This window comes from Salvelinus namaycush, chromosome 15 (genome assembly GCF_016432855.1).
Source record: "Salvelinus namaycush isolate Seneca chromosome 15, SaNama_1.0, whole genome shotgun sequence".
Lineage (NCBI taxonomy): Eukaryota > Metazoa > Chordata > Actinopteri > Salmoniformes > Salmonidae > Salvelinus > Salvelinus namaycush.
Window position 1 is genome coordinate 3,848,984 of NC_052321.1, and position 11,434 is coordinate 3,860,417.

Sequence of the window (11,434 nt, forward strand, 5' to 3'; positions counted from 1 at the left end):
GGTTGGGATGGTGTTCTTCGGCTTACAAGCGTCCCCTTTTTTCCTTCAAACATAACGATGGTCATTATGGCCAAACAGTTCTATTTTTGTTTCATCAGACCAGAGGACATTTCTCCAAAAAGTACAATCTTTGTCCCCATGTGCAGTTGCAAACCGTAGTCTGGCTTTTTTATGGCGGTTTTGGAGCAGTAGCTTCTTCCTTGCTGAGCAGCCTTTCAAGTTATGTCGATATAGGACTCGTTTTACTGTGGATATAGATACTTTTGTACCTGTTTCCTCCAGCATCTTCACTAGGTCCTTTGCTGTTGTTCTGGGATTGATTTGCACTTTTCGCACCAAAGTACGTTCATCTCTAGGAGACAGAACGCGTCTCCTTTCTGAGCGGTATGACGGCTGCGTGGTCCCATGGTGTTTATACTAGCGTACTATTGTTTGTACAGATGAACGTGGTACCTTCAGGCTTTTGGAAATTGCTCCCAAGGATGAACCAGACTTGTGAAGGTCTACCATTTTTTCCCCCGAGGTCTTGGTTTGATTTCTTTTGCTTTTCCTATGATGTCAAGCAAAGAGGCACTGAGTTTGATGATAGGCCTTGAAATACATCCACAGGTACACCTCCAATTGACTCAAATGATGTCAATTTCCTTATCAGAAGCTTCTAAAGCCATGACATAATTTTCTGGAAATTTCCAAGCTGTTTAAAGGCACAGACAACTTAGTGTATGTAAACTTCTGACCCACTGGAATTGAATTGTGATACAGTGAATTATAAGTGAAATAATTTGTCTGTAAACAATTGTTGAACAAATTACTTGTGTCATGCACAAAGTAGATGTCCTAACCGACTTGCCAAAACTATAGTTTCTTAACAAGAAATTTGTGGAGTGGTTGAACAACAAGTTGCAAAGGAAAAGCCATATCTCACACTGGCCAATAACAATAAAAGATTAAGATGGGCAAAAGAACACAGACACTGGACAGAGGAACTCTGCCTAGAAGGCCAGCATCCCAGAGTCACCTCTTCACTGTTGAGACTGGTGTTTTACCGGTACTATTTAGTGAAGCTGCCAGTTGAGGAATTGTGAGGCATCTGTTTCTCAAACTAGACACTCTAATGTACTTGTCCTCTTGCTCAGTTGTGTACCGGGGCCTCCCACTCCTCTTTCTATTCTGGTTAGAGACAGTTTGCGCTGTTCTTTGAAAGGAGTAGTACACAAGGTTGTACGAGATCTTCATTTTCTTGGCAATTTTTCACGTAGAATAGCCTTTATTTCTCAGAACAAGAATAGACTGATGAGTTTCAGAAGAAAGGCCTTTGTTTCTGGCCATTTTGAGCCTGTAATCAAACCCACAAATGCTGATGCTCCAGATACTCAACGAGTCTAAAGGCCAGTTTTATTGCTTTTTTAATCAGAACAACAGTTTTTAGCTGTGCTAACATCATTGCAAAAGGGTTTCCTAATGATCCTTTTAAAATGATAAACTTGGATTAGCTAACACAATGTGCAATTGGAACACAGGAGTGATGGTTGCTGATAATGGGCCTCTGTACACCTATGTAGATATTCCATAAAAAATATGCCGTTTCCAGCAACAATAGTCATTTACAACATTAACAATGTCTACACTGTATTTCTGATCAATTTGATGTTAATGGACAAAAATGTGCTTTACTTTCTAAAACAAGGACATTTCTAAGTGACTCAACTTTTGAACGGTAGTGTGTATATATACAAGTATGTGGAAACCCCTTCAAATTAGTGGATAGGCTACAGGTGTATAATTGCTGACAGGTGTATAAATCAAGCACACAGCCAAGCAATCATCATAGACAAACATTGGCAGTAGAATGGCTTTACTGAAGAGTTTAGTGAGATTCAACATGGCACCGTCATAGCCGGCACCGTCAAGTCAGTTCGTCACATTTCTGCACTGCTAGAGCTGCCCCGGTCAACTGTAAGTGTTGTCATTGTGAAGTGGAAATGTCTAGGAGCAACAACGGCTCAGCCGCGAAGTGGTAGGCCACACAAGCTCTCAGAACAGGACCACCGAGTGCTGAAGAGCATAAAAATCGTCTGTCCTCGGTTGCAACACTCACTACTGAGTTCCAAACTGCCTCTGGAAGCAATGTCAGCACAATAACTGTTTATCGGGAGCTTCATGAAATGGGTTTCCATGGCCGAGCAAGCCTAAGATCACCATAAGCAATGCCAAGCGTCAGCTGGAGTGGTGTAAAGCTCGCCGCCATTGGACTTTGGAGCAGTGGAAACACGTTCTCTGGAGTGATGAATCGCACTTCACCATCTGGCAGTCCGACGGACGCATCTGGATTTGGCAGATGCCAGGAGAATGCTACCTGCAACAATGCATAGTGTCAACTGTAAAGTTTGGTGGATGAGGTCTGGGGCTGGCCTGGTCTGGGGCTGTTTTTCATGGTTCGGGCTAGGCCCCTTAATTCCAGTTAAGGGAAATCGTAACGCTACAGCATACAATGACATTCTAGATGATTCTGTGCTTCTTACTTTGTTGCAACAGTTTGGGAAAGGCCATTTCTTGTTTCAGCATGACAATGCCCCCGTGTACAAAGCGAGGTCCATACAGAAATGGTTTTTCGAGATTGGTGTGGAAAAACTTGACTGGCCTGGGCAGAGCCCTGACCTCAACCTGCATCGAACACCTTTGGGATGAATTGGAACGCCGACTGCGAGCCAAGTCTAATCGACCCAACATCAGTGCCCGACCTCACTAATACTCTCGTGGCTGAATGGAAGCAAGTCCCCGCAGCAATATTCCAACATCTAGTGGAAAGCCTTCCCAGAAGAGTGGAGGCTGTTATAGCAGCAAAGGGGGGACCAACTCCATATTAATACCCATGATTGTACCAGAAATAATTGTAAAGTTAAAAATATATGTTAAGGATTCCACAATCAGAGGAGCAGAAATGTTCAGAAAGAAAGGATCGATCAAATCAGACCCAGTGGAGTTTCTTTTACATCAATCTTAAGCAGAGCGTATAGTATAGCACATCCGTAGAAAGTTGTTGAAATGAAAACAAAGATTCACTAGAAGTTGAAAAGTTGATTTAACTTCCATCAAGCCAACTCGAGGCTGTGAGAGGGGCAGGTAGTCGACTGGCTGTGACCAGGGTCAGTTAAACCACCATTTCTTTCAAATAAAAAACCTGGCGAGATAAAACGCTGATTAAAAGCGTCACTTTTTTCATTTTTTCTCAGTGATGATGCCAGAGTTTGGCACAGCTTGCTTTGGCAGGGAAGGCAGAGGAATGTCCACGCTTCAGTGCATTAGATTCTAGATTCAGATTTCTAGATGTATCTTTCTAGGTTAATCTTTCTAGATTCAGATTTCTAGATTTATCTTTCTAGATTTAGATTTAGATTTCTAGATTTATCTTTCTAGTTTCAGATTTCTAGATGTATCTTTCTAGATTCAGATTTCTAGATTCAGATTTCTAGATTTATCTTTCTAGATTTAGATTTATCGTTCTAGATTTATCTTTCTAGATTTAGATTTATCTTTCTAGATTCAGATTTCTAGATTCAGATTTCTTGATTGAGGAAGTGCATCTATTTCTCAATAGCCTGAAAAACTGCCACTCAGTTACAGAGTGGCAGTTTTTCTTGGGGGGATAAGGCTGAAAAAAATGTATTTTGGCTTATGGCCACATCTATAACCAAAATCTGACATTTTTGGGGGGATAGTGATATTTAGAGAACATGATGTCACAAGCATTGATTTCACATATGTTGTAATGATGATGTTGGAATCAGCAATGTCAATATCCTTATCTGGGAAAGAGCCCTTTAGCCAAGTATCTGTTATTGCAGCAGTTTAAATACCCTTTATTCCATTCACATAAGTAGTATGTGTTGTCCTTCATATACAATTAAGTACATAACTTTGGACACAATATTTCCCATTCAGTCTGTTACATAAACTGGTAACACGAACAACCATATGTAACAAAACATACACAGTTTATTTAATTTACAAAGTGGTTTGTATACATGATTATACCATTTATTGTGCATTTAAATACACATATTAAACCCTCTTTATCCAGTTCGAATAACTGAAATGCGACAGTATTGATTCCCATAGTGTTGAACAGGGAGCTTAAAATATTGACTGATCTCTCAGACAACCAATTGTACCAGGGTTGGGATCAATTCCATTTCAATTCCAATTAATTCAGGAAGTACACTGACAATCCAATTCTCTTCAATGCTTTTCAATTAGGAAAATGTGGAATTTGGAATTTGGTTTACTACTTCCTGAATTTATTGGAATTTAAATGGAATTGACCCCAACCCGTGAAGTGCACTTCAGTATCCGGAAGGTTCTCTGGTACAGCGGTTTAGGGTCATGGTAAAAAAAAAAACGTTGATCTTCAGTGACAACTTTTGTGATCAACTTTGTGTTCCGGTACTTTGGTGGTTGGGTATGACAGTAGGGTAGAGGTCACCATAGACAGTAGTCTTGGTGGTTGGGTATGACAGTAGGGTAGAGGTCACCATAGACAGTAGTCTTGATGGTTGGGTATGACAGTAGGGTAGAGGTCACCATAGACAGTAGTCTTGGTGGTATGACCGTAGGGTAGAGGTCACCATAGACAGTAGTCTTGGTGGTTGGGTATGACAGTAGGGTAGAGGTCACCATAGACAGTAGTCTTGGTGGTTGGGTATGACAGTAGGGTAGAGGTCACCATAGACAGTAGTCTTGATGGTTGGGTATGACAGTAGGGTAGAGGTCACCATAGACAGTAGTCTTGGTGGTATGACAGTAGGGTAGAGGTCACCATAGACAGTAGTCTTGGTGGTATGACAGTAGGGTAGAGGTCACCATAGACAGTAGTCTTGGTGGTATGACAGTATGGTAGAGGTCACCATAGACAGTAGTCTTGGTGGTTGGGTATGACAGTAGGTTAGAGGGCACCATAGACAGTAGTCTTGGTGGTATGACAGTAGGGTAGAGGTCACCATAGACAGTAGTCTTGGTGGTATGACAGTAGGGTAGAGGTCACCATAGACAGTAGTCTTGGTGGTTGGGTATGACAGTAGGGTAGAGGTCACCATAGACAGTAGTCTTGGTGGTATGACAGTAGGGTAGAGGTCACCATAGACAGTAGTCTTGGTGGTTGGGTATGACAGTAGGGTAGAGGTCACCATAGACAGTAGTCTTGGTGGTTGGGTATGACAGTAGGGTAGAGGTCACCATAGACAGTAGTCTTGGTGGTTGGGTATGACAGTAGGGTAGAGGTCACCATAGACAGTAGTCTTGGTGGTTGGGTATGACCGTAGGGTAGAGGTCACCATAGACAGTAGTCTTGGTGGTTGGGTATGACAGTAGGGTAGAGGTCACCATAGACAGTAGTCTTGGTGGTTGGGTATGACAGTAGGGTAGAGGTCACCATAGACAGTAGTCTTGGTGGTATGACCGTAGGGTAGAGGTCACCATAGACAGTAGTCTTGGTGGTTGGGTATGACAGTAGGGTAGAGGTCACCATAGACAGTAGTCTCGGTGGTTGGGTATGACAGTAGGGTAGAGGTCACCATAGACAGTAGTCTTGGTGGTTGGGTATGACAGTAGGGTAGAGGTCACCATAGACAGTAGTCTTGATGGTTGGGTATGACAGTAGGGTAGAGGTCACCATAGACAGTAGTCTTGGTGGTTGGGTATGACAGTAGGGTAGAGGTCACCATAGACAGTAGTCTTGGTGGTTGGGTATGACAGTAGGGTAGAGCTCACCATAGACAGTAGTCTTGATGGTTGGGTATGACAGTAGGGTAGAGGTCACCATAGACAGTAGTCTTGGTGGTTGGGTATGACAGTAGGGTAGAGATCACCATAGACAGTAGTCTTGGTGGTTGGGTATGACAGTAGGGTAGAGGTCACCATAGACAGTAGTCTTGGTGGTTGGGTATGACAGTAGGGTAGAGATCACCATAGACAGTAGTCTTGGTGGTTGGGTATGACAGTAGGGTAGAGGTCACCATAGACAGTAGTCTTGATGGTTGGGTATGACAGTAGGGTAGAGGTCACCATAGACAGTAGTCTTGGTGGTATGACCGTAGGGTAGAGGTCACCATAGACAGTAGTCTTGATGGTTGGGTATGACAGTAGGGTAGAGGTCACCATAGACAGTAGTCTTGGTGGTTGGGTATGACAGTAGGGTAGAGGTCACCATAGACAGTAGTCTTGGTGGTTGGGTATGACAGTAGGGTAGAGCTCACCATAGACAGTAGTCTTGATGGTTGGGTATGACAGTAGGGTAGAGGTCACCATAGACAGTAGTCTTGGTGGTTGGGTATGACAGTAGGGTAGAGTTCACCATAGACAGTAGTCTTGGTGGTATGACCGTAGGGTAGAGGTCACCATAGACAGTAGTCTTGGTGGTTGGGTATGACAGTAGGGTAGAGGTCACCGTAGACAGTAGTCTTGGTGGTTGGGTATGACAGTAGGGTAGAGGTCACCGTAGACAGTAGTCTTGATGGTTGGGTATGACAGTAGGGTAGAGGTCACCATAGACAGTAGTCTTGGTGGTATGACCGTAGGGTAGAGGTCACCATAGACAGTAGTCTTGGTGGTTGGGTATGACCGTAGGGTAGAGGTCACCATAGACAGTAGTCTTGGTGGTTGGGTATGACAGTAGGGTAGAGGTCACCATAGACAGTAGTCTTGATGGTTGGGTATGACAGTAGGGTAGAGGTCACCATAGACAGTAGTCTTGGTGGTTGGGTATGACAGTAGGGTAGAGGTCACCATAGACAGTAGTCTTGATGGTTGGGTATGACAGTAGGGTAGAGGTCACCATAGACAGTAGTCTTGGTGGTTGGGTATGACAGTAGGGTAGAGATCACCATAGACAGTAGTCTTGGTGGTTGGGTATGACAGTAGGGTAGAGGTCACCATAGACAGTAGTCTTGGTGGTTGGGTATGACAGTAGGGTAGAGATCACCATAGACAGTAGTCTTGGTGGTTGGGTATGACAGTAGGGTAGAGGTCACCATAGACAGTAGTCTTGATGGTTGGGTATGACAGTAGGGTAGAGGTCACCATAGACAGTAGTCTTGGTGGTATGACCGTAGGGTAGAGGTCACCATAGACAGTAGTCTTGATGGTTGGGTATGACAGTAGGGTAGAGGTCACCATAGACAGTAGTCTTGGTGGTTGGGTATGACAGTAGGGTAGAGGTCACCATAGACAGTAGTCTTGGTGGTTGGGTATGACAGTAAGGTAGAGGTCACCATAGACAGTAGTCTTGATGGTTGGGTATGACAGAAGGGTAGAGGTCACCATAGACAGTAGTCTTGGTGGTTGGGTATGACAGTAGGGTAGAGTTCACCATAGACAGTAGTCTTGGTGGTATGACCGTAGGGTAGAGGTCACCATAGACAGTAGTCTTGGTGGTTGGGTATGACAGTAGGGTAGAGGTCACCGTAGACAGTAGTCTTGGTGGTTGGGTATGACAGTAGGGTAGAGGTCACCATAGACAGTAGTCTTGATGGTTGGGTATGACAGTAGGGTAGAGGTCACCATAGACAGTAGTCTTGGTGGTATGACCGTAGGGTAGAGGTCACCATAGACAGTAGTCTTGATGGTTGGGTATGACAGTAGGGTAGAGGTCACCATAGACAGTAGTCTTGGTGGTATGACCGTAGGGTAGAGGTCACCATAGACAGTAGTCTTGGTGGTTGGGTATGACCGTAGGGTAGAGGTCACCATAGACAGTAGTCTTGGTGGTTGGGTATGACAGTAGGGTAGAGGTCACCATAGACAGTAGTCTTGATGGTTGGGTATGACAGTAGGGTAGAGGTCACCATAGACAGTAGTCTTGGTGGTTGGGTATGACAGTAGGGTAGAGGTCACCATAGACAGTAGTCTTGATGGTTGGGTATGACAGTAGGGTAGAGGTCACCATAGACAGTAGTCTTGGTGGTTGGGTATGACAGTAGGGTAGAGGTCACCATAGACAGTAGTCTTGGTGGTTGGGTATGACAGTAGGGTAGAGGTCACCATAGACAGTAGTCTTGATGGTTGGGTATGACAGTAGGGTAGAGGTCACCATAGACAGTAGTCTTGGTGGTTGGGTATGACAGTAGGGTAGAGGTCACCATAGACAGTAGTCTTGGTGGTTGGGTATGACAGTAGGGTAGAGGTCACCATAGACAGTAGTCTTGATGGTTGGGTATGACAGTAGGGTAGAGGTCACCATAGACAGTAGTCTTGGTGGTATGACCGTAGGGTAGAGGTCACCATAGACAGTAGTCTTGGTGGTTGGGTATGACAGTAGGGTAGAGGTCACCGTAGACAGTAGTCTTGGTGGTATGACAGTAGGGTAGAGTTCACCATAGACAGTAGTCTTGGTGGTATGACAGTAGGGTAGAGGTCACCATAGACAGTAGTCTTGGTGGTTGGGTATGACAGTAGGGTAGAGGTCACCATAGACAGTAGTCTTGATGGTTGGGTATGACAGTAGGGTAGAGGTCACCATAGACAGTAGTCTTGGTGGTTGGGTATGACAGTAGGGTAGAGGTCACCATAGACAGTAGTCTTGGTGGTTGGGTATGACAGTAGGGTAGAGGTCACCATAGACAGTAGTCTTGATGGTTGGGTATGATAGTAGGGTAGAGGTCACCATAGACAGTAGTCTTGATGGTTGGGTATGACAGTAGGGTAGAGGTCACCATAGACAGTAGTCTTGATGGTTGGGTATGATAGTAGGGTAGAGATCACCATAGACAGTAGTCTTGATGGTTGGGTATGACAGTAGGGTAGAGGTCACCATAGACAGTAGTCTTGGTGGTTGGGTATGACAGTAGGGTAGAGGTCACCATAGACAGTAGTCTTGATGGTTGGGTATGACAGTAGGGTAGAGGTCACCATAGACAGGCGGTTAAGAGGACGGAGGGTTAAGGGGCTCAGGTGGAATGTTAATGTAACACTCGAGTTCCATGTTCAGTCCAGCTACTGGGGTCAGGGGTCAAAGTGTAGTATTAGATCCATGTTCTGTCCAGCTACTGGGGTCAGGGGTCAAAGTGTAGTATTAGTTCCATGTTCAGTCCAGCTACTGGGGTCAGGGGCCAAAGTGTAGTATTAGATCCATGTTCTGTCCAGCTACTGGGGTCAGGGGTCAAAGTGTAGTATTAGATCCATGTTCAGTCCAGCTACTGTGGTCAGGGGTCAAAGTGTAGTATTAGATCCATGTTCCGTCCAGCTACTGGGGTCAGAGGTCAAAGTGTAGTATTAGATCCATGTTCAGTCCAGGTACTGGGGTCAGGGGTCAAAGTGTAGTATTAGATCCATGTTCAGTCCAGCTACTGGGGTCAGGGGTCAAAGTGTAGTATTAGATCCATGTTCTGTCCAGCTACTGGGGTCAGGGGTCAAAGTGTAGTATTAGTTCCATGTTCAGTCCAGCTACTGGGGTCAGGGGCCAAAGTGTAGTATTAGATCCATGTTCTGTCCAGCTACTGGGGTCAGGGGTCAAAGTGTAGTATTAGATCCATGTTCAGTCCAGCTACTGTGGTCAGGGGTCAAAGTGTAGTATTAGATCCATGTTCCGTCCAGCTACTGGGGTCAGAGGTCAAAGTGTAGTATTAGATCCATGTTCAGTCCAGGTACTGGGGTCAGGGGTCAAAGTGTAGTATTAGATCCATGTTCAGTCCAGCTACTGGGGTCAGGGGTCAAAGTGTAGTATTAGTTCCATGTTTAGTCCAGCTACTGGGGTCAGGGGTCAAAGTGTAGTATTAGATCCATATTCCATCCAGCTACTGGGGTCAGGGGTCAAAGTGTAGTATTAGATCCATGTTCTGTCCAGCTACTGGGGTCAGGGGTCAAAGTGTAGTAATTAGATCCATGTTCTGTCCAGCTACTGGGGTCAGGGGTCAAAGTGTAGTATTAGATCCATGTTCAGTCCAGCTACTGGGGTCAGGGGTCAAAGTGTAGTATTAGATCCATGTTCTGTCCAGCTACTGGGGTCAGGGGTCAAAGTGTAGTATTAGATCCATGTTCAGTCTAGCTACTGGGGTCAGGGGTCAAAGTGTATTAGATCCATGTTCAGTCCAGCTACTGGGGTCAGGGGTCAAAGTGTAGTATTAGATCCATGTTCAGTCCAGCTACTGGGGTCAGGGGTCAAAGTGTAGTATTAGATCCATGTTCCGTCCAGCTACTGGGGTCAGGGGTCAAAGTGTAGTATTAGATCCATGTTCAGTCCAGCTACTGGGGTCAGGGGTCAAAGCGTAGTATTAGGAACAGGTAAAATGGTAGGGCATTGTGGGTAGGGGTGAGGGACTCAGGTCTCTGACTATCTTGTTGAGGCTGGAGATCTTCTGTTCCAGGAGGTAGTTCTTCTTCTCTGCTACTTTCTGTCTCCGCTCGGTCATCTCCAAGGCCTTCAGCAGCTGGGCGTTCTCCACGTACAGGTCCTTGATCAACGAATCAGCTTTACCGTTCTTGTGGAGCTAGAGACAGAACAGAGAGGGAACGTGAACAATCTCACCTTGGTACTGTATATATATATATATATATATATATATATATATACAGTATATATAGTATATACCTTTCAATACAATTCTTTCCTTTGTCATTGTCCAAGAGACGTGTGCTTTCTGTTAGAAACCTTCACCAGTTAAACTAATACTTACAGCAAACTGATTAACATAGAAATAAGACTGTTGAGAAACTGGAAACCTATTTTGATATTACAGCTGAATGTCAACATCATAAGAAAAAATACAGCGATAACAAGTGTACCTGATCTTTGAGTTGGCAGACCTTCTCTTTGAGCAGCAGCTTGACATTATGCAGAGACAGCTCTATCTCCTTCATACGTTCCTCCATCTTCATCATCATCATCATCGCCCTCTCATTCTGGTGATGGAGAAGAGGTAATACAGATGAGGACAGGGTATTATGCTCCGATGTTAGAGAATGTAGAAAATGATCTGTGGCCTTAAATCACTTGTGTCATTTACAGCAACTTGCTTGATATCCTTTAGTTCTGCCCCATGTTTAGGGTGTAACCATCTTTATGTATCATCTGGCATGTTAAAAAGGAATGAAAAATAAATAAATACACGGTTTAATTAATTAGGAAATCATTTTAAAAACACTATATGTCTGGCTGTATAAACGGCAACATACTCACAGCTGCTTAATATACTGTAAATACTCATAGCTGCGTAATATACTGTAAATACTCATAGCTGCGTAATATACTGTAAATACTCATAGCTGCGTAATATACTGTAAATACTCATAGCTGCTTAATATACTGTAAATACTCATAGCTGCGTAATATACTGTAAATACTCATAGCTGCTTAATATACTGTAAATACTCATAGCTGCGTAATATACTGTAAATACTCATAGCTGCTTAATATACTGTAAATACTCATAGCTGCGTAATATAC